At 39.0% G+C, this 20002-nt stretch overlaps 1 protein-coding gene across 2 annotated transcripts in view; it reads right to left on the bottom strand.

The window, feature by feature from the left end:
* The window catches only part of dmd (dystrophin), a 432308-nt gene that overhangs the window by 306246 nt on the left and 106060 nt on the right, over positions 1-20002 (bottom strand). For both annotated transcript variants that reach the window (XM_059327929.1, XM_059327930.1), the window contains exon 2: positions 3067-3128. The gene's annotated coding sequence lies outside the window, so the exon portion shown is untranslated. The remainder of the gene's footprint in view (positions 1-3066; positions 3129-20002) is intronic.

Raw genomic sequence — 20002 nt, 5'->3', positions numbered from 1 at the left:
ATTAAGTACCAGCTGTGGTTGGTAAACAAGAAAACCTCACTTTCCTGCCCTGGTGACAGATCCTCGTATATTCCTGGAGTGCCTCTTTTTATGGTTTGCTGAGTAGCAAATCACACTAAAATCAGACACGATGCTTCTTCACTGCCAGGCATCTCTCTGCCTTTTTTTCCTCCATATTTCTCAGGCCTGCCGCTACCATACCTTCCACCTCCTGCCATAACTCCTTCCTTCCTTCTCCCCTCCTGTCCCTGTCTGAACTTTTGTTTTCCGCTCACTCATTTTGCATTGCTTCTCCACACTTCTCCCTACACACTTGTCTCCTTTCTCTTCTCAATTTCTCTCCTCCTATAATCTTACTTTCTCCCATCTGCTGTCTCCCTACCTCTACCTCTCCTGAGGCTTGTGTTTGTGTGAGAGAGAGAGAGAGAGAGACTCATCTATCTAGTATGGGCGAGTCATTATGCTCTGCTGAGTTTGGATGGATGTGGAGATCTCTCTCTCCATCTCTTCCTCTCCTGCCCATCTCTACCCCCTTCTTCCTATCTAACTCATTACCTCCTACCTCCAAATTTTTTCCCTCCCTCCTTCTTTTAGTTATGGTCAGAGGGGACCCGGCAGGCAGGATGGACAGCGAAGAAGGCGAGGAAATGGAAGAGAGGACCGGGAAAGAAGAAATGGTAGGAAAAAAGAAAGGAGGGAAAGGAAAAGGAAAGGAGGGGAAGGAGAAGGAGAAGCAAGGAAAAGGGAAGAGAAGAAAGGTGAGAGGAGAAGGAAAGGGGACAGGAAGTAAAGGGAGGAAGGAACTGGAGATAAGAGAAAGGGAAGGAAATGGAAGCTAGGGTAGGAAAGCAGGAGAGGAGGTAAGAAAGGAGGGAGGAGAAGCAATGTAAGGGGAAGAGAGGAAAGGGGAGAAAGAGGGGGACAAGAGGAAAGGAAAGGATAGAGGAAGGAAGGAAGGAAGTGAGAAGGAGAAAGGAAGGGCAGGAAAGGAAAGGAAAAGGAAATACAGGTGAAAGAAGAAGGAGAGGAAAGGAAGGAAAGAAGGCCTTTCCTTCTGGCTGGGAAAGGAAAAGGGAAGGAGGAAGGAAGACAGAAAAGGAAGAAGAAAGGGAGAAAAGAGAAAGACAATGACAGTAAGAAAAAAAGAGAGAAGAAAGCAGAGGGGAAGGAAAGGGGACAGGAAGTAAAAGGTGGAAGGAACTGGAGATGAGAGAAAGGGAAGGAAATGGAAGCTAGGGTAGGAAAGCAGGAGAGGAGGTAAGAAAAGAGGGAGGGGAAGCAATGTAAGGGAGGAAAAGGGAAGAGAGGAAAGGGGAGAAAGAGGAGTACAAGAGGAAAGGAAAGGAGGGAGGAAGGAAGGAAGAAGGTGAGAAGGAGAAAGGAAGGGCAGGAAAGGAAAAAAGCAAAGGAAAGAAGAGGATATGAGAAGGAAGGAAAGAAGGCCTTTCCTTCTGGCTGGGAAAGGAAAAGGGAAGGAGGAAGGAAGACAGAAAAGGAAGAAGAAAGGGAGAAGGGAGGAAAGAAAAACGAGAGAAGAAAGCAGAGAGGAGAAGGAAAGGGGACAGGAAGTAAAAGGTGGAAGGAAGTGGAGATGAGGTAAGATGGAGGGAAGTAAATGGAAGATAGGGCAGGAAAACAGGAGAGGAGGTGAGAGAAAAGGGGAGGAGAAGAAATGGAAGGGAGGAAAAGGGAAAAGAGGGAATGAGAGCCGATGGACGAAAAGACAAGAAGAGAAGGAGAAATGGAGAGGGGAGGAAAGGCAATGACAAGATAAGGGAAGAATATATGTGAGAGGAGAAGGAAAGGGGACAGGAAGTAAAGTGAGGAAAGGAGTGGAGAGGGACGGAAGAAAGGACAACAGAGGGTGAGTTGAGAGGAGAGGGGAGGAGAAGAAATTGAGAAAAAGAAAGAAGTAAATGAGGAGGATAGGAGAGTAAAGTAAGGTAGGGAGGAAGGAACAAAGGAAGGAGGGGCAGGAAATGAAAAGGGAAGACAGGTGAGAGAAGAAGGAGAGGAAGGAAGGAAGGAAGGAGAGAAGGCCTTTAATCACCTGGCTTGGATCAGACTCTGTTTCAATAGCATCACTCACACGCACAAATGAGCACCAACATGCACACACACTCACTCACCTACGTCTCCGTCACCATGGCAACGGCACACCTCTAGCACCCTTGTAATCAACTTTGAAAATAGGAATAGAAGCGATGTGTTGGCACGCACAAAATACACACAGACCACAAATAAACACGCGCACAAAAGCTGAAATGTAATTAGAATTAAATTCAAAACATCTCATTTATTCCCCACGAGGGGGGGGAGGGGGGGACTGAGTTATGGAACAACAAAGTGCACCTGTCAACAATCAGGCAACAACATTTCTAAAGATATGACAGAAATGTAGATATTTACTCCATGTAGAATCTCAGGAAAAGCTGAAAATGTTAGCGGAGCGGACTCTCCAGAGAGAGTGGACGTGGTGGGAATAACCTTTTTGTGTTTGTGTGTGTCTGAATCACAGCAGTAAAAGGAAATGCCTCTGAAATTGTCCGTGACTCGGAGAGACGAACAGAAAACAGCCCCAGATGAAAGGAGGTGGAAGATGCTGCTGCCAGCGCTTAAAAAAAATAAAAGAACAACAACAACAAATCCTTTCCTCCTGTACGTTTTATTCTGAAAATAGGAGTTGGAAATAAATGAAAACAAAACAGAAAGAGGACGGATCAGACAGGGAGGAATTGAAGTGGAGACAGGTAGGCGTCCCCGCTCCTCCAAGCCATTGTGCATTGATAGGACCCCACAAGATGCACAATATCTCAGAACACACATTCTCCCATTAAGAGGCTCTTTTCAAAGCCTCAGACATTCAAGAGACAGACAGACAGAGCTTCCAAACTACGGAAACTCCTGCACAATTTGTGTCATTTGCTTGATAGAGTTGAAAGTCTTTAACATTGCTACACAGGCATAAGAGAGGGCAACCACAGTCCAGTGAGAGATCCCGAGACAGGAAATAGAAGATAAAGTGAACCAAGTGGATTAGAGGAAGCAGAACGCTGTCTTTCTTACCTTAGCCAACTGTGAGTTTACCCATTTTGTAAAAGTCTTCTTCTGAACGTCTTCTCTTTCATCTGCAAGCGGAAAAAACATAAGACAGTCAGGAAAAGGAGCTGCACATTTCAGTGTGTGTGTGTGTGTGTGTGTGTGTGTGTGTGTGTGTGTGTGTAAGCAATCTGAGAGTACAGGTCATGTCAGATGTATAGCAGCAGTAACAAAAAAATAAAAAAGGGCCAGAATCCAATCTTTCTGGTTGACAATCTATCTGAATACAGGTCTCTCTCTCAAACACACACACATACACACACACATTCTTGTACTTATATCTTTGTGAGGACCCTTGTTCATATATGCATTCCCTAGTCCCCCACCTTAACCTTAACCATCACAACAAAAATGCCTAACTCAACCCTTACACTAACCTAAACTGGATTATATCCTTAACCACAAAGGCCATAAAGGAAGAAGTTACGACTAGAGCCGACAGATATATCAGTTGGCAGATATATCGTTTGACAGATAAATCGGTTGACAGATATATCGGTTGACATATAAATCGGTTGACATATATATCGGTTGACATATATATCGGTTGACAGATATATCGGTTGACAGATAAATCGGTTGACAGATATATCGGTTGACAGATAAATCGGTTGACAGATATATCGGTTGACAGATATATCGGTTGACATAAATCGGTTGACAGCTATATCGGTTGACAGATAAATCGGTTGACATATATATCGGTTGGCAGATATATCGGTTGACAGATATATCGGTTGACAGATATATCGGTTGACAGATAAATCGGTTGACAGATATATCGGTTGACAGATATATCGGTTGACATATAAATCGGTTGACAGATATATCGGTTGACATAAAAATCGGTTGACAGATAAATCGGTTGACAGATATATCGGTTGACAGATAAATCGGTTGACATATATATCGGTTGACAGATAAATCGGTTGACAGATATATCGGTTGACAGATAAATCGGTTGACATATATATCGGTTGACAAATAAATCGGTTGACAGATATATCGGTTGACAGATAAATCGGTTGACAGATAAATCGGTTGACATATAAATCGGTTGACAGATATATCGGTTGACAGATATATCGGTTGACATATAAATCGGTTGACATATAAATCGGTTGACATATAAATCGGTTGACAGATATATCGGTTGACAGATATATCGGTTGGCAGATATATCGGTTGACAGATATATCAGTTGACATATAAATCGGTTGACATATAAATCGGTTGACATATATATCGGTTGACAGACATTATGGGCCAATAGTGGCCTATCACAGGCATATTGGTATCGGTGTATATGCTCTCTGAAATGTGCCATTATGAAAACTTTTACACAATATATACATGCTGTAGTTGCGCCCGGACAATATGTCCTCACATCCCAACAGTGTCCTCACTTTGTTGTTTAAAAACATTGTCCTCACTATGTAGGAGGAACAAGATCTAACAAACACACACAAATTGCCAGTGATGCTTAGCATGATAAGAGGCTCCTCTAATTCTGCTCAGGGCTAATTGCATGCTCATCATATCAATCAGCGGGCCACTTGCAGGCCTTCACCGTCTCGTCCAATCACTGACTGGAGTGAGTCTATGAAGTTTCCACTTGTTGCCCTCATGGAACAACCTCCTCTCTCTCTCCAATACAAAAATCATTACTGTGATCACAGTCATTGTGGAGTTGTTTGCCATTTGCTGCCCATCAACAGAACACTATTGTAAAGGACAAAAAACTAAAACAATCATTGAGTGTAAATTGTTATTACTTTGAGTCTGAATCTAATGTTGTAATGCAACCTATTATATGAAGTATTAACTACATTGCAGGGTTATCTAACAAGACATTTAAAAGTCAATTTGTGCCAGAAACACTTCCCTTCTGTCCGCTAATAACATTATCAAACTTAAGCCACAAACCCTGGGCCTAAGCTCGGGATGGCACACCTTAACACCATGTAAACATTATGTTATATATTCAAGCTCAGAGCGCAGCTTCCTGGGAGATTCTCATTGGCTGTGAATCTTTGTAGGGGCAACCATGGACGCTTGTATGATGCTGTGCTTTCTGTAATAAACCTTTTTAACCCTTCATAGGGCACTCCTGGAAATTGAAAATGTCAACCCTGAAGTGTTATTGGAGGATATTACAAGACTTTTTTGCAAAATGTTTCATTTTTATATTGCAAATCGAGGTCAATTGAGTCATTATTATTATTATTATTATTATATTTATTATAGTTTCTTTCCCACAGCAACCCTAAATAGACAATAACACATCATCTGCATACAACTTCAATACCTTTGCAAAAAAGAAAAAAAAACACTAAAAATCAGCATTTTAATTCCTTTAAACTGTTTTATTATCTTTTTAGACTACTTATTACATATGTGTAATGTCTGAATGTCTTTTTCAAAGCACCTTATATATGAGAAGCACACCTAAATTTAGTTGTATACTTTTTTAAAACAATGACAATAAAGGAAAGCTTGAATCTTGTGTGATTTACTGAAGTTCAAGTTACCAAATATGGTTGTTTGCCTGATAAAGGGTTAATACAAGTAAGCAGTGGTGGAATGTAACTAAGTACATTTACTGAAGTACTGTACTTAAGTATATTTTTAAGGTACTTGTACTTTACTTGAGTATTTCATTTTTATTTTTTTACACTTTGAGGAAAATATTGTGCTCATTACTCCACTACATTTAGCTGACAGCTTTAGTTACTTTTCTGGTCAAGTTTAACATGACAAATGTGATCAATACAAAAATAAATATGCAGTTTTATTAATTAAACCACATAACAGCATATGAAGTAGTTAAAATTAACCCTACCTGGACAACAGTACAATGCTGCTTACAAAAACACATCATTACAAATAATATAATAGTATATTTGAAATATATATAACAAGCTGAGTGGTTCCATTCTGCATAACAACTACTTTTACTTTTGTACTTTAAGTACATTTTGATGCTCAATCTTTTGTACTTTTACTTGAGTACGTTTTGAAAGCAGGACTTTTACTTGTTGTGGGGTAAATTCATAGTGTGGTATTAGTACTTTTACTTAAGTAAAGGATCTGAATACTTTTCCCACCACTGCAAGTAAGACAGTTTCAGCGGAGTACAGAACATATTGACCCCCCTTCTAATGCACAACATGGGTCAAAAATGACCCTCATTCATTCCCCATGTTATTTAATGCTGCTGTGTGTTTCTGTGCTCTATCTTTTGATATCTACTTATTTTATGATTGAATATTCCAAGTATTCTTTAAATATCTTGTTTTTGATAACAAAAGATCATTATTTCCATTTTGCTTCTCATACTTTATGACGAAAAAACGTTTTTGTATTATTACATCGCTAAGTACTTGGCTAAGTAGCTTGCTAAGCTAACTACATAGCCAAGGAGTTAGTTAAGTAGTTAGCTTAGCAAGCTACTTAGCTAAAGACTTAGCCAAGAAGTTAGTCAAGTAGTTAGCTTAGGAAGCTATTTAGCTAAATACTTAGCCAAGAAGTTAGTTAAGTAGTTAGCTTAGGAAGCTACTTAGCTAAATACTTAGCCAAGAAGTTAGTTAAGTTGTTAGCTTAGCAATTTATTTAGCTAAAAAGTGGATATGGGTCATTTTCGAAGAGTAGTGACACAAAAAATGCAAAAAAAAATAAAATAAAAAAAAATTAGGATGTATGATGATCAAAAACAAACTAATTGAGGAAAACCTGGAATACTGAATGATGAAAATAATTTATTGCAAAGATATAGAACATAAAAACTATCGGGTCACTTTAGACCAGGGGTCTCAAACTCAAATTACCTGGGGGCCGCAAAGACACCAAATGACGAAAAAATACATAGAATTACCAAAAAAGACACAAAAAAATTTAAAAAAGACACAAAATGACCCAAAAAAAGACACAAAATGACCAAAAAAACCCACAAAATTAGAAAAAAAAGACACAAAATGATTTGAAAAAGACACACAATGACCCAAAAAAGACACAAAATGACCAAAAAACCCCACAAAATTAGAAAAAAAGACACAAAATGATTTGAAAAAGACACAAAATGACCAAAGAAAGACACAGAATTACCAAAAAAAGACACAAAATTATTAAAAAAGACACAAATACCAAAAAAAGAGACACAAAATTACCAAAATAAGTAATTAAAGGGACCTTCCACATTAAACTTTTAATATCAAGGTGGGGGTCACAAAATATCGTCTTGAGGGCCGCAATTGGCCCGCGGGCCGCGAGTTTGAGACTCATGCTTTAGACCCATGTTGTGCATCAAAGGGTTAAGAAACCACATGTAGGATACAAGGACTAGATTCACTGAGATGCTCTGAGGATTTTCAAGGTGGGATTCTTTCCTCAAAATCTACATACACAGATTTATACATGGCAGGGGCATTATACTCCACTGCACAGGTTTCCCTGGGCAGCAGAGCGGTGTAGTGTGGCCTGTGACATGCATTACAATGCAAATGACAACATGATGACTTATAATAACACCTCCACCCCCGCCTCCATCATTTGACTGGAAATGGGGTCACTTCCCATTATTACGGATAATAAATTACACTCTCATCCTGAAACAGAACATCAGGTTAAATATTACAGCAGACCAGCTGACAGTGCTCGTTCTGCATGTGTGTGTATGTGTGTCTCCATGTGAGTGTTGACACCAGCCAGACATTGACTAATGGAGCTGATAATGAAACTTCTCCCCTAATTAAAAGGTCCCGCGTTGAGCAGGGCACTGTGGTGAGTTACTGGACACACACGCAGGTATACACACAAACACTCATGCATGCAGGAACATATAATATTATCAATGTGAGATGATGGCATGCTGAACAAGGAAGCATGAATGAAATAGAAGCAAGTAGCCAACAACCTCATCGGTGTACTGTGAGTGTGTGTACTTGTTCTTATACATAGTGAGGACCATTATAGGTTTGTAACCAGCAGAGTGAGGGCATTTTGGGAAGTGAGGACCTTTTATGATATAATGTCTATAACACACAGAAATAAAATAAAATAAATTCCTAAAATTAGTGCATGCTTAGTTCTACTGGGAGCAGAATTAATGTGACCAACTAGTGCTGTGCGATATATCAATATAACAAATATAAGTGCTGCCCCTACTAGGATTTTTCATATTTAGTTATTTTGTAATGTTCATTATTCTTTTCTCATATAAATATATTTATTTCAGAAAAAGATTGGCCTATTTTATTTCATAGGCTTTTTTTTATTTAAGACGTTATCGCCGCCCAGAGCATTCAAGACAAGCAACACAATTTATTTTTGGATGCCAATGTAGGCTAAAAGCTAGGAGCAACGATTGTAAAGTGAAAATGTGGACCGCCATTATGCTTGTTATTATGTATACAGTGACTTAATGACGTGGATCCGTACTCTGTGGAAAAGCAAACAGGTTCTGAGAAGGTTCGCAAGTTGAACCAACTGTGAACCAAGGTTATTATAGTTAACGAAAACTAACAGAATAACGAAATGAAAAAACATTTGCGTTAATAAAAATAAAAATAAAAAGGAGAGTTTTTTTAAAAACAATAACTTACTGAAACTGTATTGTGTTGTTACAAAACTAACTAAAATTAAAGTGAAAATGTCCTTCATTTTCGTCTTTGTCAACTTTTTTCATACATAATCCAGTGTTTCTATTTCTCCGCCGCTGAGTGTGTGTATTCCTGCTTTGTGGGATTTTGGGAGAAGCGCAAGTGAAATTACCGTGATGAACCATATTGGCTATAAAGAGCAACTTCTCAGCCTTCGGAAAATATTGGAATTATTCCGATAGCACAAATAGTTTAGTTATTATAGTAATCCGAAGTGCACTTGTGCAAATGTGTCGCCGGCACAACACTCGGTGGTAAACTTTGGAGGTGCTCAATTTGTCCATGGTATTACAAATCACATTTTATTTGCAGCAGCACTGAAAATCCAGCAGCGGTGTGTATCGCTGCTGGATTTTCCAAAGGAAATAAAGGCAAAATTTATTATGATCTCTTTGAATCTCGCACCAAACACAAAGCCCATGACAAAAAACTAAAACTAAAATTGATAAAAACGAAACTAAAACAAGCAAACTCACTCTAAAAACGAATTAAAACTAACTAAATTTGAAAACAAAAATTCACAGTGAAATTAAAACTTAAACTAATGAAAAATCCAAAACTAAACCTTGCTGTGAACCAGCAGCAGCCCAGCAGAATAACTAGGTTCACATTGGTGTAAAAGGGGTAATATTAATGCAGATGCCCCTCAATTAGAAATCTCCCTCTAGAATCTAAGCGCCAAAGACTTTCTATCAAGACCAAATGATCTCATATCATCCGTTATAAATCTCCGGTTGTCAGTGGAACAGATTTATATCGTTCATAAACACGTCCTTGTGTCTTTGAAAGGCTTTGTTTACATTTGCATTTACAGTATGTGTGCATGCTGTCAGGCAAAGTGAGTCAGTGTGTGTGTGACAAGTAGCAGGTAAAGCAGGAAGCAGTCAGAGACAGACTGAGAGAGGCACGATCAATAGTCCATTTAAACTGTTGTTCTGCCACTGAAACCTGCAGCAGCTTCACACACACACACACACACACACACACACAGATATACTCATGACGCATGCACACAGCCACATGCATCTCATTATAGAGACTGCAACAATAATGGCTTAATCTTGGCTTGAGAGAGATGTCAAAAAAGGGAAGGAGGAAGAGAGAAAACCAAGTGGAGAGTAGGGCTGGCCGGGCAATATGGCCCTACAAGAATATCACGATATTTCAGGCTATTTTCGCGATAACGATATTCTTGACGATATTACGAAATACTTAAAAATATATAGAAAATATGATTTTTTTTTTAGTCTGTATAAATTAATAAAAATCTAAAATGTAGTGTGAAGTGCAAATCTCAACAGTTGCCAAATACAAAAAACATTTACTCTTGACTATGAGCAAATAATAAAAATACCCATTTAGGGGTTCCGGGGGCATATTTTAATGACATTTTGTAAAGGAGAATAAAGGTTCTTGTATGTTTTATTTAAGGCATCTTATTTTGACAGTCTTCTTGTAAGTTCTGTGGTGGATTCTGTTAACACACCGTGCTCTTATTTTGAAAGCTGCATGTGTTTAGCGACAGAGAGTAAGTAGCTTTTTGTGATTAAAACAACTTTAATTGTTAGCTAATGTTAGCTTGTGGCTAACGAAATGCAGAATGCAGCAGTGTGTTTGGAGGGCAGCGCCACTACATCAAGAAGTAGGAACGTTGCCAATATCATGATATGCATTTTTTTTAACCATACAAAAAATATACCGATATTATCGTAAACGATTCGATATGGCACACCCCTAGTGGAGAGGTAGTGAGACGGAAAGAGGGGAATTAAAGCCCAGGAGGAGAAAGCAGATTGGGAACGGCCTGAAACAAAAAGGAGGAGAGTGGACAGGAAGAAAGCAATGAAGAGTAAATGTAGAATAGACAGTGGGAGAGAATAGGAGAAAACAGAACGGACAGAGAGACGAAAGTATGGAGAGAAGAAGGACAAAAAGCTGGAGGACACACAAAAGACAGAAAAAAAGATGGAGGATAAGTCAAAATCTGGCTCCATGGCCAGAGGCAGAAGTAGAAAAAATATCTATGTGACTGGAAACTGGAAAACAGCCTTTAAATGTACATTACTTCTCTGTGCTGAAAAAAAGAGTCAACTATCTATGGACTATGGAGCCTAAAACCTCCTGGGGATAAAGTAGTACAAGTTATTTGGCAGAGATGAAAGCCTCATTCTGTGTTGACAGATTTGGATGACAACAGGATACAATGCAAACAAGCCAGCGAATAAAGGCCCACAGCGCATTTACTAATGCATTCAGAATCAATTCTAGTCCTGATCAAAAGATAGATTTTCTAAATGTGCTTCCACATCTTGGAGAAAATCAGCTGAGTTCATGTAGAGCGGCATATCTCAGCCTGCCTTTCATGTTTATAGCACAAAGTATTCGCTTCAAAAGGATGGAAAGACTCTGTAAGAGGTTTCAGTATGAGTTCCTTATGAACTAGCAGGTAAGATAACATAATCTATGTAATAATAAACATTTAAAAAAGGACAAGGACAAGGACAAGGTAGAATAACAAGTGCTTACTAATGCATCAGTAGGGCATAGAACTGCAGCTCAGCGGTGCTTGAGGCCATTAGCAGAATCTTTGACTGAACTCTCTGCACTCATGTTGCATTGTGGGTAATGATGGCCATGGTTAACCCTTTATAGGGCACTCATTGAAATACTTGCAAAGTCTAAATTTCAACCCTAGAGAATATTGGAGGATATTGCATACTGCCAGAATGTGAGAAAAAAAAAAAAAACATACTGAGGGGGTTAATATTTTGAGAAAAAAGTTTACAAGATTAAAGTGGCAAATCTACAAGAAAATTTTTTGCAGATTTATGAGAAGTGGTGAATCTGCGAGAAAAAAGTTGCTTTTTTCCCGTAAATCTGCAACATTTTTCACGCAGATTTGCCACTTTAAATCTCTTAAATCTGCAACTTTTTTTCTTGTAGATTTGCCACTTTAATCTAATGAAATTGCAACATTTTTCTCGAAATATTACCCCCCCCCTCCAGTTTGTATTTTTATTTTTATTCATATTTGACCCTAATATGCCGTCATAGTCAAGTTCTCCTGGTACAAGTCATTGAAGAATAACTCTGTTTGTACGACTGTTTCTTGCAGATTTTTTTTCTAAATTTTTCATTTTTACATTGGAGGTCAAGGTCAATAAAGTTAATATTATCATACTATTATCATACTGATTGGTCAGATGTCATGGTGTCATCGTCTGTGACGTAGCCTGATCTTTGCTGATTAGCTGGAAGAAATCCATGTGGTTCTACGACCAAACAGAGAGACATGGGACCATTTTGGACATCCGCTGAAGTTACCAAATATAGTTCTTCGCCGGATAAAGAGTTATATTAATGGTTTTGGCATGGAGGAAGAGGGTAATAAAACAAGCTGACCCAGGACTTTCACCCAGCAGACGAGCGTTTATGTCCCACGTGAAACCAAAAGTAAACAATAGTTGTGTTTCCATCAAGAAATTTATCTGCGCATTTTGAAGATTCGCATGAGAAAAGCTTGATGGAAACAGAAAATTTTCACAGTAAAAGTTGCTTTGTTTTTTTTTATAGATTATTTTTTTGGCATTTTACTGTTATTATTAGATAGTGACAGATAGAAAGGGGGAGACAGAGGGGAAGACATGCAGCAAAGGGACCTCAGGCCGGATTCGAACCCGGGTCCGCTGCAGCAAGGACACGGCCTTAATGGTACGCGCTCTACCAGTATGAGCCACCGGGACGCCCCTAGTTGCTTTGTTAAAAGATCTTAAAACCATCTCTAATGCTAGGCTTACACCAAAAGATTTCCACAGTCCCAGACTAAAAACTCAAAGTCTTTAGTAAATCAGGAGTTTTACTGGAGTCACGGCGCTCCGTCATCTCCATGGTTAAGTTTAAGGTAGTAACCTGCTCTGTTTCATATCAGGCTTTTCCTAGTCTTTGGTTTCAAGTCTCAGTGACGTAACACAATCAACAACCAATAGATGAGCAGGGAAAGGTCTCTGGTTCCAGACCGGCCAGTAAAACCACTAACACAGGAAAAAGGAACACCACAATAATGCTAGTAAGCTCAGTCCTAAATAAAAGTATGGAGATTTTCCGCTCCTTTATTCTTCCTTATATCTATTTTTACTGTGAAATAGTAACTTTTCATGTCAGAAAAACAGAAACCCATTTTCAACTTTGTGAGGAGGCATTTTGTGGCGTCTTCTCTTCTTTTTGTTGTTGTTGTTGTTGTTGTTGTTTTCAACACAAACCACTGCACACACACTAGAGCAGCTGGAGCTAAAAGCTGCTTCTCCTCCATTTTCTAAGTTTTTACTAAGAGCATGATTGGAAAAAAATTGCATGGTAGGAAAAAAAAAAAGCTAAAAGAATCTAGTTGTAGTCTTGCAAATAGTTACCCTGCAATATTCACAGTCTGTCTAAAATCTCAGTCTGAGACTAAAAACACTTAACACTTATCTGCTCTACTCTACTGCCCTTACTTTTTAACTACACAATGTTTGACTTGTGCTTTTTATTATTTTATCTCTTTTTTATCCTGCTGTATGTTATTTTATCTTATTTATATTTTTATTTATATTTCCCTGTTTTAATTGACTGTTTTTTACTGTTTTCAATTGTGTCTTGCTGTTTTAATGTGTATGTAAAGCACTTTGAATTACCTTGTGTTGAATTGTGCTATACAAATAAACTGGCCTTGCCTTGAGCAGGTGTGAGCCTCGAGTTCTCTGGGAGTCTTTTCCAAGTCTTCTGATGTACAGGTAGCATTAGTTGCACCAATTTCTCCTCATAGCAATATAAGAAACTTGGTGAATATGGAAGAGATGGTTTCTCTGTGAATATAGCCAACAGAATCTGGAGTAGTGAGGCAAGTAGTTAAAGTAAATAGGAGTCCTTTCCAGCAGGAGTCTAACTTGCTGACATGAGAGCAACCTGGTCTCACAGAAATCCGTGAAATAGCCACGGATTTCGCTTAACTCAAAATCCGTGGAATAGCCACGGAATCGCTCAAATTTCCGTGAAACTGACACGGATTTCGCTACAATGCAAGTTAAAGACAGTCATATCCCGTGGCTATTCCATGGATATTTGTTCCTATTGGTTTGTTCCAAGTCACGTGACTTTCAAGGTCCCGGCGGTCAGAACAAAAAACATGGCGGACAGTTCTCTCATTTTTAGTGAAAAAATTAATATTTTGACTTTGTTTCTGCATAAAAATGGATTTTGATCACATTTCTAGCGAGAAATATATGTTTTATTTTCTAAATATTCACTCAGTGAATGTACATAATCACTTTGTGGTGAAGATCTCGCCAGAAAAATATGACTGTCATTAACTTGCATTGTAGCGAAATCCGTGTCAGTTTCACGGAAATTTGAGTGATTCCGTGGCTATTCCACGGATTTTGAGTTAAGCGAAATCCGTGGCTATTTCACGGATTTCTGTGAGACCAGGTTGCATGAGAGTGCCTTTAGTCAATTAATACATTTTAGGATTCAACTTCAATCCACCTGTTTGTTTTTAGAGCTCTGCCTGGTGTTGCTGTGTTTAGTTCCTGAGGTTTATATCCATCCACTACAATCAAAAACGTTCTCTGGAGCAGCCCTCACATAATGGAATCATTTTCATGATAAGCTGAGCTGAATTCATTTCTCCATTCCTCTTGATCTATCCACCTTTATTAATGTGAGTATATGGAGTCAGCACTTTGTAATTTAGGAGGAAAAATGACTTGTGTAATAGGGGGATTTGTCAGAAGATTTCTCCAGACACCTACTGGGCTTCATACTTTTCAGAACAAATCTTTTCAATTGATCTTCACATATATAGTTGTCTGTTCCCTGGAGAAAAACATATAAACACCTCCTGCTGAGTGGAAGCTGCACTGGCAACAGAACTGGCAGTTAACTAGACGGTCAGACAGCAGGAGACAGTCATCCAGACCCGCGGTGCACCAAAGGTCTGCCAAACCTCCGTACTTGGCCAACAACAAAAAGTGACAAAAGGTAAAGAAAAGAAGCTGTGTGCACCAACAACACAAGCAGCAGCATCAAAGCGGCTGTCGGCTAATAGAGTCTGGTGAAACTTAGAGGGAGGGGGGATTCTGATCCAACATGGTGTACTTTCAACACATCAGTTTCTCAGCTAATGATGGCGAGAGAAACTAGACGGATGTTTTGATCCGTCATGGGAGCCAGCTGGAGCCTGTCAGCAGTGATGGGCTTGGGAAACTATTGGAGTAACAAAAATCTGAGCTCGAACCTCGACTTAGTACAGATCTGATATAAATAAACTATGGATGGAGATCTTGTGTAAACACAAAAAAACTGGGCGATATACAGAGGAAGGTAGAGTGACCAAAGGATGGAAGTAAAAGTAATTCAATAAGTAATTATCTACAGTACAGGCCAAAAGTTTGGACACACCCATCTCATTTAATGCGTTTTTCTTTATTTTCATGACTATTTACATTGTAGATTCTCACTGAAGGCATCAAAACTATGAATGAAACATTTGCAGTATCACTAAAAAAACATGAAAAGTCTGCATTATAATGCGTCCACTATAAGAGTGGTGTGGCTCCTTTAAGAGGCAGGACAGTCAGTGCTAACAGGCTAACAGTTAGCTCTGTAGCAGTACAGTGTGTATGTGCTAACAGGCTAACAGTTAGCTCTGTAGCAGTACAGTGTGTATGTGCTAACAGGCTAACAGTTAGCTCTGTAGCAGTACAGTGTGTATGTGCTAACAGGCTAACTGTTAGCTCTGTAGCAGTACAGTGTGTATGTGCTAACAGGCTAACAGTTAGCTCTGTAGCAGTACAGTGTGTATGTGCTAACAGGCTAACAGTTAGCTCTGTAGCAGTACAGTTGCATGTGCTGCAGCAACATATGTTCACCTAGCGACCTCCGTTTGTTTACAACAAGCACCTTTGTGCACAGTTAGCATGCTGGTTGTTTACAATAAGCGGTGGATGCTGTGCAGTTAGCTACGGCGGCCTCAGTTGTTGTGCAGCTGTTGAGCTGAAACGTGAAATCCAAAATGTTCCCACACCACACTGGCTTTGGCACCAATTCCTTTTATTTCACCAAACTTTCTGGAGTTGTGCAGCCGTCGGGAAACTTGACTTTGAGTAACACACTCACTATGCTTCTGCTGGCTAGCGTCCGCACTGTGTGTGTGTGTGTGTGTGTGTGTGTGTGAGCAGCACCTCCGACAGAGAGCAGATTGAGTGACAGAAGATGGACAGAGGCAGACTGACTGGCGAAAATGTTGATGGCTTATGTAAACCAAAATTATCGAGTCCACAAAAACTATCGTGTCCTTTTTATATATCGAACGATAAGTCGATATATTAATTATGGTGACAGGTCTACCCATCTATCACTCTTCCTGCCCATCTTAAGAGCAACCATTTATCACCCATACTCACGATAACCTCCAGTAAACGCCCATTCAATAGTTCAATATATATATTTATATATGTGCCCAAACTCAAATGTTTTCAAAACATGCATACAATATAAAATACAAAATTGAATTTCCAGTATATATAAGACCTTTTCAATTGATATACTTAGTAGATCTCAGAGGTAGTGTACTGTTACCATCTCATTGTGAGCAGAAAGGAGTTAAAAAAGCAAACATTTGCAATAGCTGTATATTCACATAACAGCACTGGCCATTAAGAAAGCCCACACTTAAAATTGCACATAAATTCTTTCTTGTTCCCTGAAAGAAAATTGTTCAAAACAAATAAAAAGATTAAAGTTTTAACACTCCAGCAGCACAGGCGTTGTTTCTCTCTTCCTTAATGGCTTTCAGAGTGGATAGGATGGAGAGAGCACTTTCCCCAGGAAGCCAAATCAAATCCATAAATACATTTTCGACTTGAGTCATTACGTTCCATTCCCATTGTCGGCATTTAACCGATGCTGATGTTGGAACATGGCTTACCAAAAGCGCAACAGTAAAGTAAGCTTAAGATACGTGCATCAAAATTGCAAATGGAGGGGGATGAGACAAAAGAAATATCCATCCATCCATCCATTTTCTTCCGCTTATCCGGGGCCGGGTCGCGGGGGCAGCAGGCTAAGCAGGGCATTCCAGACGGCGTTCCCAGGCCAGGAGAGAGATTTAATCCCTCCACCGTGTTCTGGGTCTTCCCCAGGGCCTCCTACCAAATGTCAATAAATCTGAATGTTTTTTTTTCTTTCTTTCTTTTTTGCTACTGTTGAAATTTCCATTCCAGACCGAAGATTTAGATTTTTATTTGATGTCCGTTTTGTAGAGAGAGTGAAAATCAAACTAACAATCAAGCTACCAGTTCTTACAGCATCAAACACAAAGGTGTAAAATAGTTTCAGAGACAAAAAGAAATAGTCCAGTAAAATAACTGTGTAATGTAAAAAAAAGAAAAGAAAAAGATACAGCAAGGACAAATGTGTTTTATGTAATCTTGGACTGTATGAAGGCCGTTAACCTTGGACAGGTATTTCACAGGAGGAGGGGTGTTGAGTGTCCACTGGTGGTTTCTCAGCTGCTCCGTTAATAGACCTGAGTCTACTGAACCACTGTTTGAGCTGTCGCAGCAACACGTTTAAAGCTTTCATGTTGAACCCCAGCAGGGATCGGAGAAATTAGCTCCCTAGAGAAGACACACAGCCTGTACTAGTGTTTCAGACGGTGCGGTTTTTAAAGGAGCCCTGAAACTATCAAAGTGTGGCCTAGTTACTGCACTGCAAAAAAAGAAAAGTAGGGTGAACTCAAAATTTCAAGGCAACAAACTTCGATAAAATTTTAAAGTTAAGTTTTAAAGTTGGACAATTAAACTAAATATTTTAAATTTTGTTTTTGAGTTTGCTCAACTCAGAATTCAGATTTTTGAACTTATAATTTAACATTGTAATAACTTTTAATCCTTACTTCTGCTAACTTCTGCAATGTGCTGAATTGGCACGATTGTAACGCCGCTATGCAATGTCAGCTAATGTTGCGACCACAATGTTGAGTTAGCATTGATACGCTAATGGCTACTCTTGTAGCTGTAACAAGCAGCGCCGCTAGCATCAGTTAGCCACTAGCATCAGTTAGCCGCTAGCATCAGTAAGCCGCTAGTATCAGTTAGCCACTAGCATCAGTTAGCCGCTAGCATCAGTTAGCCGCTAGCTTTCGCTAATGACTGAATTTCACCGCTTTCCCACATTTCACAACTAAGAAATAAGAGTTATCAGAACTATTGTCCCTTGTTGTGAACCCCAACTTAAAGATATAAGTAACAACAACTCACCAACTTGTTTTTGAGCAGACAACTGGCTTCCTTTGATGTGCTAACTTACATTATTGCCCTAAATGTCAATAATTTATATTTCCAAGTTTTACCAACTTAAATCACTGTTTTAGGCCAAAAAATACAAGTTGGCTTTTTTTGCAGTGTGTCTGCTCTGTCCTTGTGTCTGTTCACTGTTGGAGCTCTGGAAGACTGTCACACAGCTTCCCTGCAATACTGCTTTAAGAAACTGTCAATGTCATGCACTGGAATTGTGAAAATGCTAACTGTGGAACCATGTCAATTTTTTAGATTCAGTGTGACGCTTACGCTTTCTGGGGATATCATTATTTTTGATTTGGAACACCAAGATATTCAAAAATCTACTTTGATATCAGAAAGAAAGACATTCCTTGTAACTCCAGAGCTTGCCTGAAAATCTCCACATTTTTTACTTTTTCTAGTATCTAGTATCAAAGAAATAATCGATCGTGCAAATTCTGCTTTCTTTCTTTAATTCTTCATACTTTATTTTCCAAAATTCAAACAATATAGGCTCAAGACTATTCAAAAGCATAACTCACTGCATCCATAGCATTAACTTCATGTTTCTTGTAAACAGTAACATCTATGAATCTAAGTGAAAACTTTTAATATTCAATGTAACATTATTCAAAAGACTTCATAGGGGAAAAAAACAAATCGATTTGAGAATTTTCACCCCAATCACACCTGGTATTAAAATCTTCCTCGTAACTACTTATTTTTTGGCATTTAAGTGCAGTTGTTTGACTTTTTAAAGTATATTTTATAACACCTAACCAGGATCTTTTTGTCCTAACCTTAGAGAAGTAGCTTTGGAGCCTAAACCAAACAAAACTGCTGCCTTCTTCAATGCCTAAACCTAACAAAACAGCATCAGCCATTGAAAAGGCACATAACCGCACCACAGGGTAGTAAAGGGCCCTACTTGCCCCTAGTTATGGGCCCAATCGGCTGTGTCAACTTCATGAAAAATGTCGGCCATCGGGTGACATTTTCCTTCAATAAAATAACCTTTCTCCAACTTTGCTAAATACCTACAATTTTCCATTTCCAAGCAAGTTTTGAAATTTAAAAAATATGTCTCTTAAAGGCAAATATCACCAATCATGCAATATAGTTTAACCACAGTGAAAACCTCATTCTCTATGACCTTATCTGTAATTTTATACATCCATATATCTACATCTGATCATTACTAAAGTTAAAGTTGTCTAACAGAGAAAATTAAACTACAAATCTCCATATCTTTGGTGTAATTTCTCCAGCAGCTAATGTAATCCTCTTCTGCTATGCAAATGAACTTGACATCACACAAAGGGTGAAGCTTCTTTATTTCTTAGCCTGCAAACGCTGCTGTGATGCACTTGATTTATTTAATCTCACAGCTATAAATCTGTGTAAGTGTAAGAACTAATCCTGTGGTATTTTATATTCAACCGCGGCGTTATTAAATCTTCTCCGTCATGTATGTAATACGCTGTACGTCATGTTTATGACTCAGCCGCTAATGTGCCAACCTTTCCCTTAGCACTACTGTATTCCCAGCGAAAGAGCCAAGATCACATTCAAATGAAATGGTAATTAACTGCGGCTGATGCTAAATGTCATTTATATGTCACATAGCTTCTTGGAGATTATGCAGAACCTGTACTTATCATACGAAAAATGTAATTCTAATGGACTGGCACTGTGTGTTATAGATGGATAAATTCACAGCAACTGTTCAATCCATCTTGGAGACGAGTCTCACAGGTCTGTCACCCGTCCTAATGGAGCTCAGTGGAAGTGTAAGCAAAGAAGGCCCATGAGGGCAAACAAGTGATCCGTCTCCGTTGTCGCCGTGGCCCGGCGTAAGAGCCGTGTTTGTCGATGTTTTGGCACCGGCTGCCCGGCAACGGTCACGGCCATTAGCCACGGAAGGAATCG

The sequence above is a fragment of the Centropristis striata genome, chromosome 24 (genome assembly GCF_030273125.1).
Source record: "Centropristis striata isolate RG_2023a ecotype Rhode Island chromosome 24, C.striata_1.0, whole genome shotgun sequence".
In the NCBI taxonomy this organism is placed as follows: Eukaryota; Metazoa; Chordata; class Actinopteri; order Perciformes; family Serranidae; genus Centropristis; species Centropristis striata.
This window is presented reverse-complemented; position numbering and strand designations above follow the sequence as displayed.